At 42.2% G+C, this 24,015-nt stretch overlaps 1 pseudogene; it reads left to right on the top strand.

Moving 5' to 3' along the window:
- The first annotated feature begins 9,602 nt into the window (after positions 1–9,602).
- LOC126459471 (5S ribosomal RNA) lies at positions 9,603–9,720 on the top strand (annotated as a pseudogene).
- Positions 9,721–24,015: the final 14,295 nt, after the last annotated feature.

A 24,015-nucleotide genomic window follows, 5' to 3' on the forward strand; every position in this document is an offset into this window, starting at 1 on the left:
CACTGATAGTGGCAACACGCAGGTCCGACGTATACTACCAGACCGCGGCCGATTTAAAGGCTACCACCTAGCAAGTGTGGTGTCTGGCGGTGACACCACAGCGCCAACAGCAGTTGACCGGCGTTGTCTGGTGAAACGTTGTTGTGATGCCTCGTATAAGGAGGAGAAATGCGTACCATCATGTTTCCGACTTTGATAAAGGTTGGATTGTAGCATATCGCGATTGCGGTTTATCGTATCGCGACATTGCTGCTCGCGTTGGTCGAGATCCAATGAGTTTTAGCAGAATATGGAATCGGTGGGTTCAGGAGAGTAATACGGAACGCAGTGCTGGATCCCAACGGCCTTGTATCACTAGTAGTCGAGATGACGGGCATCTTATCCGCATGGTTGTAACGGATCGTGCAGCCTCGTCTCGATCGCTGAGTCAGCAGATGGGGACGTTTGCAAGAGAACAACCATCTGCACGAACAGTTCGACGACGTTTACAGAAGCATGGACTATCAGCTCGGAGATCATGGCGGCAGTTACCCTTGTCGCTGCATCACAGACAGGAGTGTCTGTGATGGTGTACTCAACGACGAACCTGGATGCACGAACGGCAAAACGTCATTTTTTCGGATGAATCCAGGTTCTGTTTACAGCATCATGATTGTCGAATCCGTGTTAGGCGACATCGCGGTGAACGCACATTGGAAGCGTGTATTCGTCATCGCCACACTGGCGTATCACCCGGCGGGATGGTATGGGGTGCCATTGGTTACACGTCTCGGTCACCTCTTGTTCGCATTGACGGCACTTTGAACAGTGGACGTTACATTTCGCGTATCACCCGGCGTGATGGTAAGGGATTCCATTGGTTACACGTCTCGGTCACCTCTTGTTCGCATTGACGTCACTTTGAACAGTGGACGTTACATTTGATATGTGTTACTACCCGTGGCTCTACCCTTCATTCGATCCCTGTTAAACCCTACATTTCAGCAGGCTAATGCGCGACCGCATGTTGCAGGTCCTGTACGGGCCTTTCTGGATGCAGAAAATGTTCGACTGCTGCCCTGGCCAGCACACACTCCAGATCTGTCGCCAATTGAAAACGTCTGATGAATGGTGACCGAGCAACTGGCTCGTCACAATACGCCAGTCACTACTCTTGATGAACTGTGGCATCGTGTTGAAGCTGCATGGGCAGCTGTACCTGTACACGGTATCCAAGCTCTGTTTGACTCAGTGCCTAGGCGTATCAAGGCCGTTATTACAGGCAGAGGTAGTTGTCTGGGTACTGATTTCTCAGGATCGATGCACCCAAATTGCGTGAAAATCACATGTCAGTTCTAGTATAATATATTTGTCCAATGAATACTCCCTTATCATCTGCATTTCTTCTTGGTGTAGCAATTTTAATGGCCTGTAGTGTACTTTGAATACATTTATTTAACAGAGGCATCTGCCACCCCAGTTAGAACTTTCCCAGAACCGTTAGCGACGAACTTCGTGAACCCGTTGCTTTGACATATATCCTGTCGAGATCTCGTTCCGTGTAAGAAGAAATTCCCGTTTGTAGTGATTAGCCTAATTGCCAACGGTTACAGGGATAAACTGAGACTGGGCCGACGAGCAACGGGCAGGTCTCAACCGGAACGGCGCAAAGCATTCGTTGTAAGACCGCGTCCCGGGCGGGGAATACGGGTCGCCCTATCCAGCTACGGGACGTTTTTGCGGCCGGCGGGGCAACCGACGCACACCTGCGGAGACGGAGCGTCCCGCTAAGGAAGACAGGTAGCGGGAATTTGCATCATAATCGGCGCGTCCCGAGGCGAATCGGTCCCCACGCGGAACTGGAAGGCCGGGCCGGGCCGCTTCATTAAGCGAGCGCCGGTTCCCCTCCGGCGTGCGATCGGCGGTCTCGACCAGACCGGACTAGTTCCCGGCTCCAGCGGCAACGCCCGCGCCCCCCTCGCGGCGACAGGTGAAGTCGGCCAGCGCGGCAGGTCGGGCGAGGCGCCAGTCTCGCGAAACCGGTCGCGCCAAGACGGGCGCATTCCTCGCCGGCCGGAACCGGTCCGGGCCAGGAAGAGGAGTCGAGAGGAGCAGCAGGTGGGCGCGTTTTAAGGAGCTGCCGGTTAGCGGCACTGGCCATTCCTTTAACGTCCCGTATCTTCCGTTACACCATGTTGAACACGTCTACCTCTGCGCCTCTACAACGATCGAGAGGAATCGAGTTTAAGAAAACGCGGTTTGGCGTCATCAGAACGTTGCGAGCCTATTTCCGCGGGGTAGCAATAGGAAGCACAGTAGGAGCCTGTAAGGGACCGGTGTTCAGTTTTTGGGGAGCGCGGAAAAGAAATAATCCTTCGCACTTTTTGCGCGCTTTGGCTCAGTGTTGAAGTGTCAGACTACACATTCAGAGGTCTTGGGTTCGACCACGGGTGAATCCTGGGCTCTTTGTCTGTCGCGTATCACTTCTTTCGGCTCTAACAATGTTTGTTGATTTGAAAAATCTGGAGTTTCACCATGGTTCGGAGTCCACGTTGAACTGTACGTCGCTCTGTAACTGGGCGGGTAGGTCAGTTCAAAAGGCCGGGTAAGGCCACGGCATACCTCCACCAAGACGACCACACGCCTCGTAAAGCATTGTGGTGCTCCAAGCAATTTTCGGAGTCGTTGAACACGTAACTTTGTTTAACGGACACCCACAACTAAAAACCTTCATGTTGAATAAAAACACTGTTGCAGCTGTATGGTTATTTTGCTTCAAAATCACTATCAGTTTCGTAATATCAGTTACATCATCAAGTAAAGTCAGTTACAGCATGATGCTGGAGTATCATATGACATAAAATTCTAGGAAGAGGGGTGTCGTGGGGAGGGGGGGGAGCGGAAGCTTAGTATCACCTGTGCTGCAGCACGATGTAAATTACTTCACCTGGTGATGTAACTAACGTTACAAAACTGGTCTAGCTGATGAAATACAGTAACCATACGACTGCAGCGGTCTTTTTATCCAACATGAATCTTCGAAGTGATGGTTGCTTTGCTTATGTTATGTTACGTTAACCGGGGACCTAGAAACGACGGAAAGGCTCCGTCCCCGCCGCAGCCGCAGTGGTCCACAACCCCACGACGACTACCGCAGTCCACTTCACCCCTCCGCCGCCCCACACCGAACCCAGGGTTATTGTGCGGTTCGGCCCCCGGTGGACCCCCCAGGGAACGTCTCACACCAGACGAGTGTAACCCCTATGTTTCCGTGGTAATGGTGGTGTACGCGTACGTGGAGAACTTGTTTGCGCAGCAATCGCCGACATAGTGTAGCTGAGCCGGAATAAAGGGAACGAGCCCTCATTTGCCGAGGCAGATGGAAAACCGCCTAAACCCATCCACAGACTGGCTGGTTCACCGGACCTCGACACAAATCCGCCGGGGACCGGCGCTCCATCCATCCTGGAAATGCTTTACTTACTACATGCTACCTCACCGTTTCTCAAGTCCAGTTTTCATACCGAACATTTTCTGCTGAACTGTTGTTCTTTCTCTTTTGTGCTGGGAGACAAAACATGAAAACTAAGATTAACAAGCAGCTGCATCAGCATCTACATCTACATTTATGCTCCGGAGATCACTGAGAACAGAATGGCAGGGGCGGAGCGTTCCAGGCGCGGTCCGGTATTCAGTACTGGAGAGGGGGTCTCATATACTGCAACTGTCTCCCTCACGTCACCTCCACTTTCAACGTGCCGCATAGTATTAAGTAGATGGATATACACTCCTCAACATACTACAAGACTTTGAAGTGAGTTGAAAGACAAGGTAATTAATTAAAGGAACATTAACTGATACCAGTTCTAAAGTTAAATTTCAGGATGAAATGTCTGAATCATTTCATATAACAACAGGGGTCCGATCGGGAGACAAGCATCTCCCTTAATGTTTAATCCTTTACTATAAAAAGTAATTATGGCATGGTAAAAATAAGGAAAAGTAATAACCCTTGACAGACTATGTCAAATCAAAATTCGTAAACGATATTTAGCTTATACAGACGATCTAGCGATCTTCCCACACGATTGACATTAGTCGACTCATTTCGTTGGAAAACTCCACGAAATAGCAGCTAAAAGTGGACTGAACTTTTTCTTGAATAAACCCAATTCATGGGAGGTTCTCCTCGAGACTTAGATGGACAACTCATGTTTATAGAGTTTGGTAAAATATCTCAAGTACCCAAATTTAAATATCTAGGAGAAATCATCCAACTCTCTGGATTAAATCGCGAAGCAAACAATGAGAGAATGATAAAATTACAAAAGCTCATCGAATTACATGGAATAACTACAATAAAAATGAGTACACTATGTGATCAGAAATATTCGAACACCCCCAAAAACATACGTTTTTCATGTTAGGTGCACGGTACTGTCACCTACAGGCAGGTACTCCGTATCAGCGACCTTAGTAGTCATTAGACATCGTGGGAGAGCAGGATGGAGCGCTCCGCGCACCTCACGGACTTCGAACGGGATCAGGTGATTGGGTGTCACTTATGTCATACGTCTGTACACGAGATTTTCACACGCCTAAACATCTCTAGGTCCACTGTTACTGATGTGATAGTCAAGTGGAAGCGTACAGGCTGACCTCGTCTGTTGACTGACAGAGACCGCAGACAGTTGAAGGGGGTCGTAATGTGTAATAGGCAGACATCTATCCAGACCATCACACAGGAATTCCAAACTGCATCAGGATACACTGCAAGTACTTTGACGGTTAGGCGGGAGATGAGAAAACTTTGAATTCATGGTCGAGTGGCTACACACATCACGCCGGTAAGTGCCAAACGGCGCTTCGCTTGGTGTAAGGAGCGTAAACATTGGACGATTAAACAGTGGAAACAAGTTGTGTGGAGTGACTAATCACGGTAGACAATGTGCCAACAGTAAAATTCGGAGGCGTTGGTGTTATGGTGTGGTCGTGTTTTTCATGGAGGGGGCTTGCACCTCTTGTTGTTTTGCGTGGCACTACAACAGCACAGGCCTACATTGATGTTTCAAGCACCACCTTGCTTCCCACTGTTGAAGAGCAATTCGGGAACGGTGACTGCATCTTTCAACACGATCGAGCACCTGTTCATAATGCACGGCCTGTGGCGGATTGGTTACACGACAATAACATCCCTGTAATGGACTGGCCTGCACAGAGTCCTGACCTGAATCGTATAGAACACCTTTGGGATGTTTTGGAATGCGAACTTTTTGCCAGACCTCACTGACTGACATCGATACCTCACCTCAGTGCAGCACCCCGTGAAGAATGGGTTGCTGCCTTCCGCAAGAAATCTTCCAGCACCTGATTGAACGTATGACTGCGAGAGTGGCATCTGTCATAAAGGCTAAGGATGGGCCAACACCATATTGAATTCCAGCATTACCGATGGAGGGCGCCACGAACTTGTCAGTCATTTTCAGCCAGGTGTCCGGATACTTTTGATCACATAGTGTACCTCGTAAGGCTAAATTAAAACATAACATCACAGTAGTCAAGCCTGAAGGTTGCATGCGTCAGACATCGCAATCGTTTGAGGCAGATCGTTAACTAAAAACATAGAAAAAGAAGAAACGAATGTGTAAAGGAAAAGTTTTTGCTCGGTTTGTGTTGAGGTAATCTGGATGAGATGGAAGTTATAATGGTCGCCTAGTCGTAGATATTGCTATAATCGCACTATTTCACTCCCATTTATTGAGCTTGTTAGAACTTGATGTTAGGTTGTCGCCATTAAAATGCATTGTGGTAATCGCTGCTGCTTGCTGGATCGCTGCTGTGTCTCGATGCTTATGCTGGCTCTAAATCTGGTTGTCTAGGGGTAAATAGATGAGGGCCCGTGTTTTTGATGTGCTTTTATGGTAAATAATGAGCGAAACCAACAAATATTTAAACTTCAGATATTTATTACTCTGGTGGCCATCTTAATTCCACTGTCCATCAAAGACAATGACACAACACAAAGTAGCACTTCTTTTACAAGTTCTTTGCAATGTTTATCCACCTCGAACAATAACATACATACACTTTACCAAAGTGACATTCAGACTCCGCCCCCGACCCTTCTTGCTGCTTGTATTTATAACCTTGTCAAAGAACTACTAAAAAGAGATATAGTTTATAAGTCACATGTACATCTGTTATCGTAAGTTGTGCAGAAAAGTTATTAATTTGCATCGAGTGACATAATTTAACATGTTATTAAAATGACAGACAGATTTGTTGACTTGACAGAATAATTCTTTGTTACAAAAAGGCCGTTTTTTAGAAGTTTGTCAATTGACTTCTCTAATTTGCATAAATAAGTAAATAACATGAATTATTAAGAATTACATTGGTTTTCGTCTAAAATAGGAGTGATCACGTGAATACTGAGTGAAAACGGTCCTAGTGAACAAATAGGTTTCACTGGGTGTTTTTATTTAAGGAGATCCAAAATACGTAAGTTGGCCACCATTTTTCGTACTTCATATTAATTATTTAAGATGAACTTAGGGTTTTTACATGATGACATTTGCTGTATCAGTGATCAAGTGATATTAACTTTTGTGTGTGCCAGTTATTCAGTAAAATTTAATGGGTTGACTGTTTATGGGGGCATGTTATGCAATCATTGTTAACATACACAATAACTTTGCTATAATCATTAAATACTCGTTAAACTGGTTGAATTTTGAGGGTATCGCATACTTCGGTAAAGCAAAGCCTTTAATAGGTTCCGTTACAAAGTCTAGCGAGCTATATAAAAATTTGCAGAAAATCTCGAACACTTTGACGAAAAGATGGTTAAAATTTTATGGCCGCATTCTCGGATTTAAAAAAAATACACTCTATCTTGCGCTCTCAATGAAAGTAAAAAATCACTAGGTAACTGAAATTGAAAAAGATGTTGAGCAAAAAGGGAAAATAAGATTCTACAGAACAAAGTTGCGAACAGAACTTCAACTGACAAACATTAGTTGAAAGCTGAACCAGCTGATAAGTCCAAGAGATCACAAGAAAAAACACAACGAGAAGGTGAAGACATTTTGGGAGAAGAAAAAGCAAGAACATTAGCAAAATAAATTCAATTGCTCTGCATAGCAGGGCATAAAAATGGAAGAAGGTATAAACTGTTTAATTACAAAAAAATGTATGAAGTGCTTTAAGATAATAATAGTGAATAGGTTTACATGCTTAGAACTTCGCTTCACCATAACATTGAAGATATTGTAATTCATAGCAAAAACATCATTCGAGAAATATTCTTCCGAAATTTGTGGAGTGCAAATTTTATACAGTTATTTATGAATCATAACAGCGACGAACTGTCACAAGTTTGGCGACGTGACATTTTAAGCGATATAAAATTGTAGTGTGTCCTCATCATGGTCAGTGGTTCACTTAGCGTTATGTCTGTGAAGTTGGCAGACTGCTATCCGTGCGCACAAATGAGCCACAGGCTGTTACTCTCAGTCATGTCTGCCAACGTTGTGGAAGTCAGTCCTGTTTTGGTGGAGAATTTTTCCTGTTTTGTCTTAACTGCGGTTTTCCTGTTACACCTGTAGACTCATGAAAAGTGTCGGATTTGGTGTAGACCGTTGGTACGGTCAGCCTTTACCTGGATGAAATGTTACCTGTCAGCCTAGCCTGCAAGTCCATCCAGGTGGACACGCCGTCACGCATACAGCTGAAAACTATTCCTGGTAAACACAGCTAGCAACTTCTAGAATTTCTTGCCATTTACGAGACTCTTAATGTTCATGATATATATTCTGGAAGTTAACAGAAATATATGAAAATTTGTTCGCATAAAAATGTAACGCATTTACCAAAATGTTTTCTATTTGGAGAGAGGCCATTAACACCATGACTCCCCCACTGTATGCGCGTCATGAGAGTACTTCTACTTACACCATGGATCAGGGTTTCTTCCCGTTCCATTCACGAACTGAGTGCGAGAAAAAGGATTGCTTGAATGCACCTGCACCCACTGTAATTAGTCTAATCTTGTCTGCATTGTCTAGGGGAGCGATAAGCAAGGAGTTGTACCATTTTTCTAGCAGATTCCTCAGTATCTTGAAACTTTTTAAGTAAGTGTTTCCGGGATAGTTGGGGGCTATCTTCAAGCGTCTGCCGGTGCAGGTTTTCCAGCATGCGGTGACACAGTGCCGTAGGTCAAACTAACCCTTGACAATTCGTGCTGCGCATCTTTGTTCCATATCTCCTTTGCTCCTGTATGACGTGGGTCCCTCATCCTTGAGCAATATTCTAGGGTGAATAGCAGCAGTATTTTATAAGTAATTTCCTTTGTCGACCCATTGAGTTTTCCCTATATCCTGTCAATGAACCCAAGATCACAGCCTACTTAAGCTACAGCTGATCATACGTGATCTTTCTACTTCACTACCCTATACCTTGCTACACCATGGTATTTGTATGAGTTAACTGATTCCAATCATACTCATTTCTATTGTGATTAAAGGATACTTCCTATTCTTGTTAAGTGACATGCGTAATTTTACGTTCCTGGCGATTTAAAGCAAGTCACAACTTTGAAATCTTACCAACATCTGCTGAAATCTAACCGAGATGTGATGGAATATTTGTGCCGCCTTTATCAGATTAGAAATTAATTTCAAATAACTCCATCATCTGCAGGAAGTTCGACACTACTAATAATGTGGACGAAAAAGGACAATGGAAAACGCAGCCACAAGATTCCTTCGGAAAATCTGTAGACAGAAGCAGTTGGATAATTCCTGCTAGGTACTATCAAATAATTCAGCAGAATATCTCATGGGGCTCCCCCTCCCCCCCCCCCGCTCCGCTCCCCCCCCCCCTCACTAGCTCTTGCTCATGGTTATTGCATTCTGGGGCTCGTACCCATCATCAGATGCAGTTACACAGAGCAATAACACAATATGGGTACGAAAAAGCTTTTTTATTCCATAATATTTTGTGTTAGAGCAATCACTGGATTAATTTAAAAAAATATGAAAAGAGGTGCAATCTCGTCCACAAATCTTTATTTTGTTCAAGAAGAAGGATTGACTTTCAGTTACTTTATTGAACCAACTATCCTGTGACCTCGAACATCTAATAGCACCAACGAAAACTGGATGCGCACGTGCAACAATGAAATACTAATATTAATCGGCAGCAAGATAAGTCGCAAGGTTTGAAATTTAATCTCGAATAAGAGCGCAATTTGTGACCAAAGATGGTATTTTTTTTCCTGGTATAAAAAACTGAAATAAGTAAACTGAAGAAACTGGAATCTCAGGCCAATACGGAAAACAATGTTCGTACTTATTTTAACATGTAAGACTTACGGAAGGAATAATCAAATATTTCTCTTATTGACGGAGCATAAACGTCAGTTGTTAGGCGTGTTTCTACATCTGAAACATGATGTCTATACAAATATTGCGCCAGTCGCAGGAGAATGGTGTTAGTGGTGCCACTATGAGGACGCAAATCAGATTTGCTTTTAAACAATCGAGGCAACGGTAATTGTTAATTATGTTTGAGATCGAACGTAGTGAGTTGATGTAATTCAAAATTGCCTCTAAGGTGACAAAGGCAACGGTCTTGCCGCAGTGGATACACCGGTTCCCGTGAGATCACCGAAGTTAAGCGCTGTCGGGCGTGGTCGGCACTTGGATGGGTGACCATCCGGGCCGCCTTGCGCTGTTGCCATTTTTCGGGGTGCACTCAGCCTAGTGATGCCAATTGAGGAGCTACTCGACCGAATAGTAGCGGATCCGGTCAAGAAAACCATCATAACGACCGGGAGAGCGGCGTACTGACCACACGCCCCTCCTATCCACATCCTCAACTGAGGATGACACGGCGGTCGCATGGTCCCGATGGGCCACTTGTGGCCTGAAGATGGAGTGCTTTAAGGTGACAAAGACGCCATCATCAGCACCTCACTGAGTTTGATCGGGATCGTGTAGTAGGGCTACTAGAAGGTGAGACTGCATAAAGACTTGGCAGGAATGTAACCACTGTACATGACTGCTGGCATTGGTGGTCACGAGAATGCGCGGTCGCAAGAAGATCGGGCTCCGAACGGCCATGTGGCACTGCTGAGAGGAAAGACCTCCAGTGACCCCAAACTACCGCTATTTACGACTTTAGTGGTGTCCAGTGGTAGCTGACTGGAGGGCAGAATGGAGATATGTTGTGTTTTCTGATGAAAGCTGTTTCGGCCTCGGTGCCAGAGATGGCCGCGTGCTGGTTAGGAGGCCACTGGAGGGTCTGCACCCAACCTCTGTGCATGCTAAACGCACTGCACCTACACATGGAGTATGACAGCAGGAGCCCTCTCGTGATGATACCACGCACTCTGAGTGCAAATTTGTACGTCAGTCTGGTGATTCGACCAGTTTTGTTGCCATTCACGAAAAGCATTCAAGGAGGTGTTTCCCAACAGGATAACGCCCGCCCACATAGAGAGTCTGTAGAAGGGTGATGTACTTGAGGACAATATTATGGAAATCGAAGAGGTTGTAAATGAAAATGAAATGGGAGATATGATACTGCGTGAAGAGTTTGACAGAGCACTGAAAGACCTATGCCGAAACAAGGCTCCGGGAGTAGACGACATTCCATCAGAACTACTGATAGCCTTGGGAGAGCCAGTCCTGGCAAAACGATACCATCTGGTGAGTAAGATGTATGAGACAGGCGAAATACCCTCAGACTTCAAGAAGAACATAATAATTCCAATCCCAAACAAAGCAGGCGTTGACAGATGTGAAAGTTACCGAACTATCTGTTTAATAAGCCACGGCTACAAAATACTAACACGAATTCTTTATAGACACATGGAAAAACTGGTAAAAGCCGACCTCGGGGAGGATCAGTTTGGATTCCGTAGAAATGTTGGAACACGTGACGCAATATTGGCCCTACGACTTACCTTAGAAAATAGATTAAGGAAAGGCAAACTTACGTTTCTAGCATTAGTAGACTTAGAGAAAGCATTTGACAATGTTGACTGGAATACTCACTTTCAAATTCTGAAGGTAGCAGGGGTAAAATACAGGGAGCGAAAGGCTATTTGTATAGAAACCAGATGGCAGTTGTAAGAGTCGAGGGGCATGAAAGGGAAGCAGTAGTTGGGAAAGGAGTGAGACCGGGTTTTGGCTTATTCCCGATGTTATTCAATCTGTATATTGAGCAAGCAGTAAAGGAAACAAAAGAAAAATTCGGATTAGGAATTAAAATCCATGGAGAAGAAATAAAAACTCTGAGGTTCACCGGTGACATTGTAATTCCGTCAGAGACAGCAAAGGACCTGGAAGAGCAGGTGAAAGGAATGGACAGTGTCTTGAAAGGAGGATATAAGATGAACATCAACAAAAGCAAAACGAGGATAATGGAATGTAGTCGAATTAAGTCGGGTGATGCTGAGGGTATTAGATTAGGGAATGAGACACTTAAAGCAGTAAATAAGTTTCGCTATTTGGGGAGCAAAATAACTGATGATGGTCGAAGTAGAGAGGATATAAAATGTAGACTGGCAATGGGAAGGAAAGCGTTTCTGAAGAAGAGAAATTTGTTAACATCCAGTATAGTAAGTGTCAGGAAGTCGTTTCTGAAAGTATTTTATGGAGTGTAGCCATGTATGGAAGTGAAACATGGACGATAACCAGTTTAGACAAGAAGAGAATAGAAGCTTCAGAAATGTGGTGGTACAGAAGAATGCTGACGATTAGATGGGTAGACCTCATAACTAATGAGGAGGTATTGAATAGAATTGGAGAGAAGAGAAATTTGTGGAACAACTTGACTACAAGTAGGGATACTTTGAGGCATCAAGGGATCACCAATTTAGTATTTGGAGGGCAGCGTGGAGGGTAATAGTCGTAGAGGGAGACCGAGAGATGAATACACTAAGCAGATTCAGAAGGATGTAGGTTGCAGTAGGTACTGGGAGATGAAGAAGCTTGAACAGGATAGAGTCGCATGGAGAGTTGCATCAAACCAGTCTCAGGACTGAAGACCACAACAACAACAACACAACATGATCTAAAGAGAGTCGACATGTTGCCTTGTCCTCCTCGATCGCCAGATCTGTCTCCAATCGACCACATATGGCACATCATCCGACGACAACTCCAGCGTCATCTACAAACAAGGTTAACCGACCTTGTATTAACCGACCAAGTGCAACAGATACGAATTCCATTGCACAGTCTGACACCCGGCACCTGTACAACACAATGCATGCACTTTTTCATGCTTGCATTCAACATTCTGGCGGTTACACCAGTCAGTAATGTACCAGTAGTTCACTTTTGCAATGGCTTATCTTGCGCTTACATTAACGTGTGATCCTGCAATGTTAGTTACTTAAATAGGTTACCTACAAATGCGTTTCCAAGATTTCATTACTCTAATTAATTATTTTTTGGTGTTGCGACTTTTTCTCGGTCAGTGTATTAATTAGTGCTTTGGTACGTACAGGAACGCGGGTGGATGACATACAATATCAATATGAATGCTATTAGCTGAACGTCGCGATGCTGGCACTCCGAAGAAATCTTTTATCATATTATCGATAGCAGCTCACTCATGATTATGGTGATAAAAAAAGTGAAGAAACATTCGCGCATTCGGACTTCACAGCGCTGTTTGACGAACTGTAGGAATACAAAAACATCTAACAAAATTTCGTATTGTGCGTATTTTCAGTAGAAAATGGACCTCGAAAATAGCAATTTGGCAGCATTGTAAGCATATGTATGGTAACTATCTTCATTCAAGCCATATCGGAATCTGGAAACGTAGGAGATCAGATAGCTAATTAATAGCATTAAAATCGTGTTACTATGTGGTACCTTTGGTCCACGGCATGCTACCTAGAAAAAATATAATTTCAGTGGCGGTTTATGTTGGCACATATGCAACCAGTCGCTTTTAGAATTATTTATACTATTTATTTTCTGCACCACTAACTAGTTTTCGAGCCACGGTAGTCTCATCATCAGATGACGGTATCACAAGGAAATTTTATCTGTTCCATTCCCTGCAACATCTCCAGCTGATGATGAGTCCACAATGGCTCGAAAACTAGTTACTTCTACAGAAAATAACTCGCTTCAAAAATTCAAAAAAAAAAAAAAAAAAAGACTGCTTGCACATCATACTCACAAGAACCGCCAGTTAAAATCAAATTCGTAGTGCGTCATTCAAAATGGATGTGATTAAAATACGATTTCTGTATTGAAGAACAAGAGAAACAGGGGTGGAAAAAGAAGAATATGGGTGCAGTTAGCATTTTTTTTCTTTTTTTTTTTTTTTACTTTGCGTGAACGCGGAAGCAATACCGACAATGTACCGGAAAACAAATAGAAGTGTGACACGTGGTAAGGAAAATGAATGAACGCATTATTGTAAAATGCGTACTTTCTGTGTTAGTGCTGAGTAATTGCATTTGTTTTCTAGAAAATTTGCTGTATCCTATATCATGCAAACAAAATTATCAAATTTGTCTATAACAGGAACCGAATCTCAAACTTTAAGTATTTCCTTTCACACTCTACCTGGTCCTGCTGCTGGGTGGCACTGTTATAACCTATTGAATAAATATGTTTGCCGTACGAATAATTACAGGGTTGAGAAACAGCCATTATTCGCCGTCAATATTGCTGAAAAATTTTAAAGACATCTTTTCATTGCTACTGTGCAAGGAATCACGCTAAGTGCGAATTTTTCATCATCGCATGTAAGATTTAATGTAAACGAAAAAAGATTGTAGAGAAGAGTGAATAAGTGATAAGCGTATTAAAAACAGTAGTAGACATTATTATAAATTCAAACCACGTCCACATTTCGTGGCCCAGTTTTTGGTGTCGCAACCTATGTGGGTCGCATGGCACCATTTTCGACTCCCGGCCAGGCCACGTGGCCAGGTCGGAGACTTTGTTCCCTCAGAGTCTGGGTGTTTGTGTTTCATCCAAAAAAAAAAAAAAAAAAAAAAGTTCAGATGGCTCTAAGCACTATGGGACATAACATCTGAGGTCATCAGTCCCTTAGACTTAGAACTAGGCCTACTTCAATCTAAGGACATCACACACATCCATGCCCGAGGCAGGATTCGAACCTGCGACTATAGCAGCAGCGCGTTTCTGGACTGAAGCGCCTAGAACCGCTCAGCCACAGCGGCCGGCTTTCATCCTCATCGATACGTGAGTCACCGAAGTGACGTCTATATCTGAGAAAGACTGAGTGAGATCGCTGCAGCTCACAAGCACACTTCAGTCAGATACAAAAGAAATGCATGTAAGTGAGACACAATAAATTACTCTGGGTTTCTGTTTGCTGCCGGCTGGTGTTGCCGAGCGGTTCTAGGTACTTCAGTCTGGAACCGCGCAACCGCTACGGTCGCAGGTTCGAATCCTGCTTCGGGTGTGATGTCCTTGGGTTAGCTGGGTTTAAGTAGTTCTAAGTTCTAGGGGACTGACGACCTCAGATGTTAAGGCCCATAGAGCTCAGAGCCATTTGAACCATTTTCTGTTTGCTATTGAAGGTGGATATGTGGGTAGGCAGCGCAACGTTGTTTTACGAAAGCGTCTTTCACCAAGTTAGTCAGTTTGATGGGCATTGATTTATTACCGTTAGCGACTTAGATCTGTCATTGTTGATAATGTTCTTGGCGGGAAACTTTAATTATTAAGCAGTGCGATCAACAAAGAAGTACATGATCCCTGATGGAAATAAAGTTAATTTCAGCATCAAGGAATAAATGATCACCTGGCATGACATGATGCAGCTGTAAAACGTTTCGACATAAACTGACTGATAAGTGGTTATAAACGCCTCCAATGCTTCACGAGCACTACGTTTAATAACGGATCAGTGGAGCAAAACCAATCTTTATCCCCAGTTTCTTCAAAATACCGTTAATTAAATTATGCGTTTGATATTACCAGGCATTAACAAAGTAATAGAGAACTTGTGTCCGCAGCATAACCGTTACATAAACACACTTTGTTATGTGAGAACTACGTAAAGTTCTGACCTTGTAATAGCCCTTAACAGCACAAATGGAATTCTAATTTGAGGTTTTAGTGAAGGAGAGATGCATAAAAGTAATTCGAAAACTGTATGAAACCTACATAATACACTTTAATAATATTTACTATAGGTGTTTGTTTGTATTGATACCCAGCAGCAACGAAATGTCTGTGTACAGTCGACAGTGCAATTGTACAGAGATGTGCAGACGACTGCTGCAAGATCTCTGGGGGCGACGCTGCGTTGTCTCTTCGATCACTGGTCTGCCAGAATACACCATAAATAAACTTTCACTGGTTCAGAATCGGAACAGGATAAGGCCAGTCAGTCAATTTAATATTGAGAATATAGATTTCCACAAGCAACAATGGACGGCTGGCCGAATATCAATGCTGTTGTTCAATCCTCCTGTTATGCTTCACATCCCCAAAATTAAACTGTTTATGAGCTCGGAACTCACGCAGATTCCGATGCAGTTTTGAGCATACTAAACCAAACCATTGACAGTTTACTGACCAAAACGACAATAGTCCGTTTCAGTGGTGGAACACAGGTTTATACGAAGCTGTAACACAACAAAACTCATCATCGTTCCTCAACTGTCTCTTTTTCCGTGACGTTATTCACAGATATTAATTTTCCCAACGGGGCGAAGCATCGACCATATGTGACATAGACCGCGCATTTCCCTATCTCTGGCGTGTTAAGGCTTGAAACCTGCATCTAAGTCACGTGACTGGGGGGGGGGGGGGGGCAGAATGCCGAGTTCCTATCTTCAAGCACTGTGTGAAGTGGAGCTGAAAGTTACAGTTTTTCCTATTTATAGCTGAAATCAAGCATTGATTTTGACAACTCAACGAACTGTAGTACCACTGTTACACATGTAATAGTCTAGTTAACGTATTTTCTCCGAATTTCCTGATAATAAAGCAATTGTTATCGTTTTTACATGTGGTCAGGTTGAAGCGTATTGACAGCTCTTTTTAACAAGCGACAGAATATTTGTTATTCAGTGAATACTCCTTTTTGGCACTGTGAATTCTTGTAGTTCACTACTTCCACAGGAATGGAAGACAATATAATAATTCCGCACGCAACATCAGTTTCCTAAGGATTCCACAAGAATGTGTGTGCAATGTTATGTGCTATTGTAAGAAAGGAAATTCGTTTATGTGCGTAATTCAGGTATTTACATAAAATACGCGCAAATATTTTCTGACTTTTTCTCAATGCAGTACAGATACTGAAACGATATTAAAATAGGAAGCGTAATATACTACGAAACGTTGATTATGCTTCTGTAGTGAGCTACATATTAACAACATGTCGTCTTAAAATCTTAGTCACTCATCAAGTTTTGCGTCAAAGGGCCAACAGCCATCCTAACCTTCGACTCATGGAAATACTTCTGCAAGTATTTTGAAATAGTTACCTTTCACAATTAAGATTTTCATCCGTTTGTGAAGTGTGTAGGGTGAAAACAAGACTTCTCTGGGCATATATTAAGTGAAGAATTGTAATTTTGTTGCTGATAAACAGAGTTGTCAGCACGTTTCACCCGGCCACACGTAAAAACGATGACCATAGCATTAATGTTAGGATTTTCTGAGAAATCTGATTAACTGCACTACTACATGTGTAATAACAATAAGGCAAATTATTTTCTTGTTAAAATAAGTGCTTCACTTAAGCTACAAATGAAAAGAACTGTGTCAACTCCACCCTACACTGTCCGTAATAACAGAAACTCAGCGTCCTGCACTGAGGCAAGTGACGTAGATGTTGGTTTCAGTGTAATGATGTCACGCGCCGTCTATGTAATCTGTGGTCTATGGGGCGAAGCTTCTGATATACATAGTACATCACAGTAATATTACCCAATGAACAACAATACTGATTTGGTACAAAGCATTACATTTCATGTGCACACACAAAACTCATTACAAGATCAGCAACGTTAAAGAAAAAAATAAAATACAGAATGAAGAAAAAATACAGACAGGCTTCATTAATATTTTACAGAAACCCTAAACGATTAGTACTAGTAGCTGTATATATAATAATCTAGGTCCGATAAGCCCATTGCAGCCTGCACCAGGTGCCCTCAGCTATCGTAGATGGGCTGTCACGGCCAGTACGCCTATGATCATTTTTTTTTCTCTTTTTGAGTTCACCATTTCAGCAATTTCAAAGAATGTGAAAAAATAAACGGTGAAGAATTTCACTTAAGTATAGATATAGCTGCAGAGAGTAGGAAGAAATATTACCTGCGAAAATAACAAATGATATTAAGAGTTTACCCACGAATAGCAGGGATGGGATGGGGCGGGGGTCAGGCTACACACGTTAGTCACGACGTGAATGATGAAATAGATTTTAGTTTGCACTACTAATCGCTCTGGACGCAACTGCTACTAGTGTACGTATTCTGGCTTCCTTCGAAGTGTTATTGAATCGATACGTTTGTCAGTTTTGCCGAGATAGATGTGAAAATATCAATTCTACTACGGTATTAAGAGGGGGAAGGAAATTTAGTTACCTTCAGATGCCGGCGGCAGGGTACGACGTTAAGTGGCATGCCATTGTTTACCGCGTGCGTATTTGGTTAGATACAACGGAGACGAAACAAGAAATGAAGAATGTGAGTAAGTACCTGTAAGAGTTTGTTACATCCAGAGTTCGCCTCGGTAGCTGCGGGGACAGCGTGGATAGATACCAACCGAAGGAGCCAGATTTCTTTCCGGCCAAGCAGGGAATCGGAGATTTTCTCCGCTCCAGGACTGAACGTTAAGTTGTCCTCGTGATCGTTTCATCGTCACCAACATTCAAGTCGCCCACATGGCATCAAGGCTAGTATCCGGCGATGAGGGTGTCACACGACAGAGAAGGAGAGAGATTATACCCAGTTTAGGAGATGGAAGTAAGGTAAGAATTGTAGAAGGAGACCAAGGATTGACTAGTGCAATCAGGTAACAGTTAATGTTAGTTCCAGAAGTTACGCAGAGATGAAGAGTATTACACAGGATAGGCTAGTGTAGGGAGCTCCATGAAACCGGTATCCCGACCGAAAGCGACAGCAACAATAGCCGCAGTGCACAACGCACATTATGTGTTCGTCACCTTACTTTTGTTGTTAAATATCCTTTGTACATAAAATTAAATACAACAGAAATGTCATAAAGGTAACTTTCTCTCTTGCGATGATGGTATGTCGATTGAAAGCTGTCGCGAGAGTTATAAAAACTAAATTAACATTTTGTTTATTATTTATTAACTGAAAAATATTCTTGGTTCTCTATACGAGTGATCAAATATCAACCGTGCCCATTCACTTCCATGTTGAAGACTCTATAAACGCATATGAAAATAACATAAGACGTGGATTAAATTGCAAGAGAAATGTGAATTAAGATACGTAGACAATCCTCTACTGATTGAAAGAAAGGAAGACTTGCAAGAGCTGTTGTTGTTGTTGTGGTCTTCAGTCCTGAGACTGGTTTGATGCAGCTCTCCATGCTACTCTATCCTGTGCAACCGTCTTCATCTCCCAGTACCTACTGCAGCCTACATCCTTCTGAATCTGCTTAGTGTATTCATCTCTTGGTCTCCCTCTACGATTTTTACCCTCCACGCTGCCTTCCAATACTAAATTGGTGATCTCTAGATGTCTCAGAACATGTCCTACCAACCGATCCCTTCTTCTAGTCAAGTTGTGCCACAAACTCCTCTTCTCCCCAATTCTATTCAATACCTCCTCATTAGTTATGTGATTTACCCATCTAATCTTCAGCATTCTTCTGTAGCACCACATTTCGAAAGCTTCTATTCTCTTCTTGTCTAATCTATTTATCGTCCACGTTTCACTTCCGTACATGGCTACACTCCATACAAATACTTTCAGAAACGACTTCCTGACATTTAAATCCATACTCGATATTAACAAATTTTTCTTCTTCAGAAACACTTTCCTTGCCATTGCCAGTCTACATTTTATATCTTCTCTACTTCGACTGTCATCAGTTATTTTGCTCCCCAAACAGCAAAACTCCTTTACTACTCTAAGTGTCTCATTTCCTAATCTAATTCCCTCAGCATCACCCGACTTAATTCGACTACATTCCATTATCCTCGTTTTGCTTTTGTTGATGTTCATCTTATACCTTCCTTTCAAGACACTGTCCATTCCGTTCAGCTGCTCTTCCAAGTCCTTTGCTGTCTCTGACGGAATTATACACGCATATGAAAGTAACAGAAGATGTGGATTAAATTGCAAGAGAAATGTGAATTAAGATACGTAGACAGTCCTCTACTGATTGAAAGAAAGGAGGACTTTCAAGTGCTACTAAGCGCAAATGACAGGCTGTGTAGTACAGAATTCAGCTGAAAAGAAATATAATGTGAATCTTATGCTAGTAATGAGACGCAATACAACCGAAAAATTTAAACTGGTGATCTTGGAAGCAAGTTCCAGGTACACATAAGATGTGAACTGTGCGCCTGGGCCATAATAGGAACGTGAAGTCTGTGGGAAGCAGCAAATCATTAACTGCAGGTACTTAAAAGTAGGTACAAGAAAGTAAAGAAAGCAGTGCTTCCGCAGCAGAGGACTTTCTTTCAAGACTGTGAGAGGATTTCAAAACTTTTCTCACAGTCTCGTTATATATTTCTTAGCTCACGTTTCAGCTACACCAGGGAATATTTCTTCCAGCGTATGGTAAGTTTCCCGTGGAAAAATAATGGCTGAATTGCATTCAAATGTTATTCAAGAATTTAAAAAATAATAGAAATACAAGATTGCTTAATAATGCACTCAGAAATAATTTCGAAAGTAAAGCCAAAGTATGAACATCTGACAATGAAAAGAGACAATGTATAACTACTTACAAAATAAAAATTCATTGATTCTGTAACGTTACAAAAGTAACTCTCTTATACATTAAACTTAAGTCAGATGATAATGGTGGAATCCTAAATCACTCGAAAACATTCCATATCAATGAATCCTTCTTAATTTGTGCCGTATGTTTGGGACCCTTGTTATGTTGAGACAAATGAGCTGTTAGAATGGCCGGCGATGCTTCGATTAATACTTCATTGTGAGATAATGAACGTGGTTGGACCAACGTCTTCATTGAATTCGACGTTTCTAATTACTCGTTATACTGTGGGCTTCCTAAGAAATAACCGTCTACCCCAGTGTGTCGCTATAGAAAGTAGGGTATGTAACTATACCGTTGAATTTTGTCTTTCTACACACTCTATGTAAGCCGTGATTCTAGAAAATGTTCTGTCTGGTTAAACAGAACACATGTTGTCCAAGAATATCGTTACCTTGTTACAATTTTAATTTCCAGACTTCATTTTTCAGGGTTATTCTTTTTGCTAATGCAATGTACAGGCAATACAGCCATTCTGTTCATATCTATAAAGCTGTATACAAGTCCTCGAGTGACTAAATTTTTCGCTAGTTGTGTTTCCCATTACGGATGAGGTAAATTCATCTTAAACTTCTGGAAGTATTTATTGTATTTCTCTTTCGTTTAATCTTCTTCTATCCTCCTTTCCTTTTTCTTTGTTACTGATTTTATTCGATCTCAATTGCGTATTTAACTGACGAGTTTCTGATTTCACATCTAAAACTTCAAATCTCTACATAAATTTACGCAGGAAGTAAATCACTTTTTGTATACAAAACCCACATCTAAATATCCATTAGAAAGAAAATGACCGTCACAGTAGTAATTTAAACATAACGGAATAAACCTACGTACTTTCACTACAAAATACTGATTTTTTCTTTCAAATCGATGTTGTGAAAAAACATACTCACTGTGTTCAAGTATACAGTACACAAGTGTCACGGAGAGAATAATGGCACAGTTAACTTATTCTCGAAGCTAAAACTTCCTGGTAGCTTAAAAATGTGCTGGACTGAGACACGAACCTAGGACTTTGGCCTTTTCTGTGCAAGAGCAATAGCGACGGAGCTATCCAAATGCAACTCACGCATCCCCTCTCCCCCTCACAACCTTACTTCTGCCCTATCATCTCATCTCCTATCTTCGAAATTTCATAGATCTGAATGCCTTGTTGGACTAGCACTTCTGGAAGAAGTGATACTGTTGTGACATGGCTTACCTACGGACTAGGCGATATCGTCCACGCGTAGTAGAGTAGTAAGGGTTGAATGAGAATTGGAATGGGTGTAGATAAAAAACTGCGAATGGCGGAGTTTTCTGGTGACTCGCGGTTGCAGGTAGTCATGGGAACAACCGAATGAAAACAACGCATTCAGGGGCATTCAGTTCTCAGCAGCAACATTCGACAATTTTGCCATTGTTAACGTATCATTGTTGACTGCATTTGTCATCACTGCTGTTGCCTTTCCGATATTTGCTTTTATTTTATTTTTTATTTATTTATTTTCTTTTATTGGCCTTAAGTAGCTCTTAGTTCAGTTTTTGTCCGTTTTTAAGAATAACCGTTTTCTTAACGAATGATTAAAAATGTTTCTTGCAAAAAATGCTTAAAAGCAAATGATTAGGTCGCCAAACAATTAAAAAGTGATCTTACATGCTTTCTGTTTACATCTTCTCAGCGTTTAACGAAACAGAGTTATCAGTGATGAGTGCAAACCACTGGAAAGGAGAGATAAAACGTCAGTAAATTTTTAAAAAATAAGTTCCAGAATGAATTTTCAGTTTGCAGCAGAGTGTTCACTGATATGAAACTTCCCAGCAGATCGATTCTGTGCCTATAACAGAACTTGAACCTGAGACCTTTTCCTTTCCCTTCGGCATTCGCGTGCAGTTTTAATCTGCCAAGGAGTTTCATATCAGCACACACTCCGCTACAGAGTGAAAATTCGTTCTGAAAACAATCCCCCCATGCTGTTACTAAGCCATTTCTACGCATTATCGTTTCTTCCAGGAGTGCTGCTGGTGATCATTTGTGAAGTTCGGAAGATAGGAGATGAGGTACTGGAGGAAGTGAAGCTGTGAGAAAACGTCACGAGTCGTGCTAGGATAGCTCAGTCGCTAAAGCACTTTCCAACGAAAGGCAAAAATCCCAGGTTAGAGTCCTGGAGCGGCACACAGTTTTAATCTGCGAGAGTTCCAAGTAATTTTTCTTTTATTTAAACATAAATTTATAATGTAGCGTCAGTTGTTAACCTTTTAAACCAAATATAAATACGTATTTAATGCCGAAGTTTTCATATTTTAGTTAATCTATACTGTTAATATGCTGTCACATCTTGCAGCTCGTCTTTGAACATGCTATTCTCCAAAACCTCTAGACGAATTTTTTTCATGGAGTTTTCACAGATAATTTGAGCATAGTTTGAGGCACTGTATAGGTTTTAGTTCATCAAAATCAGATCACGAAAAAAAGATATCTTGATTTAAAGCTTTACTAAAGCCGTCTGGTCTTTCTGACTGTACGAACGCGCTAATCTCCAAAATTCCTGGACATATTTTCTTGGGGTTTTTGCAGTTAACTTGAATATAGCTTTGGACACTGTAAGGCTTCATTTCATCAAAATCGGATAATGGAAAAATAATCAATACATATTATAGAAGTGTATGTATGTATAAATGGATGTATGTATGTTCCACTTCTCCTCTGAAACCACTGGAGCGATTTCTACTAAGCTTGATATGCACATGATTCACAGTCTAGAAAGAATCTCTGAGGGCCGTGGGGGTAAGATGCATTTACCCATGGAAGGGGTGGGAGTTAAAAGAAGTGTAGGCCACAATGTGTTAATGCCCTCATTTTATTAATTCAGTATTTGAGAATGAGACCACTAAGTGATTGGCAATAAACTTTATATAGCCGGCTGAAGTGGCCGATCTGTTCTAGGCGCTTCAGTCTGGAAACGCGCGACCTCTACGATCGCAGGTTCGACTCCTGCCTCGGACATGGATGCGTGTGACGTCCTTAGGTTACTTAGGATTAAGTAGTTCTAAGTTCTAGGGGACTGATGACCTCAGAAGTTAAGTCCCATAGAGCTCAGATCCATTTGAACCATTTTAAAACTTTATATAAAATTTCAAACCTTTACGAAAATTTTTTCCTGCTGACACCACCTACAAAATTTTCACTGTTATTTTTCACATCAGGCATGACGTTTTAATTTATTATTACTAACCTGCAGAACGGATTTCGATGAAATTTTGTAACGAGGTAACTTTGACCGTGAGGAAGAATTTTGGCTACTTCAGAGGATGTGTGGTTCAAGCTACAAATGAGTTGAAGAATATTACGCGAACTAGTCAAAGATATTCAGTTTTTGGGAAAGCTATTTACTCTTTGACTTTCGAAATTTACCATATTTGTGAAAATGCCTTATTGGTTGATGTGTGTGTGCTACGTGATATGATTCAAATTAATGAATAAAATTCTTCTACCACCTTCAATGTGTAATTCATACTTCCACACTACTTCAGCAACATGCTGCCTAGAAGTGCACTCCTGCATATGCTGCTCTGTACCATTTGCTCAGATGTGATGCAGGGCATGTCGATGCGCCAGGCATTGGGACAGCTTGGGAGGGCGGTGTGCAAGTCCCCAGGCTATGCTTACCCTAACAGGCAGGCATGTGAGGACAGCTGGTGTTATTGTAGCTACATGCTCACTGTGGTGTCACCGCCAGACACCACACTTGCTAGGTGGTAGCCTTTAAATCGGCCGCGGTCCGGTAGTATACGTCGGACCCGCGTGTCGCCACTGTCAGTGATTGCAGACCGAGCGCCGCCACACGGCAGGTCTAGAGAGACTTCCTAGCACTCGCCCCAGTTGTACAGCAGACTTTGCTAGCGATGGTTCATTGACAAAATACGCTCTCATTTGCCGAGACGATAGTTAGCATAGCCTTCAGCTACGTCATTTGCTACGACCTAGCAAGGCGCCATTACGTTTCTATTAATCTTGTGATGCCTGTACCGTCAGACCGATGTTCAC

The sequence above is a fragment of the Schistocerca serialis genome, chromosome 2 (assembly GCF_023864345.2).
Source record: "Schistocerca serialis cubense isolate TAMUIC-IGC-003099 chromosome 2, iqSchSeri2.2, whole genome shotgun sequence".
Classification (NCBI taxonomy): Eukaryota; Metazoa; Arthropoda; class Insecta; order Orthoptera; family Acrididae; genus Schistocerca; species Schistocerca serialis.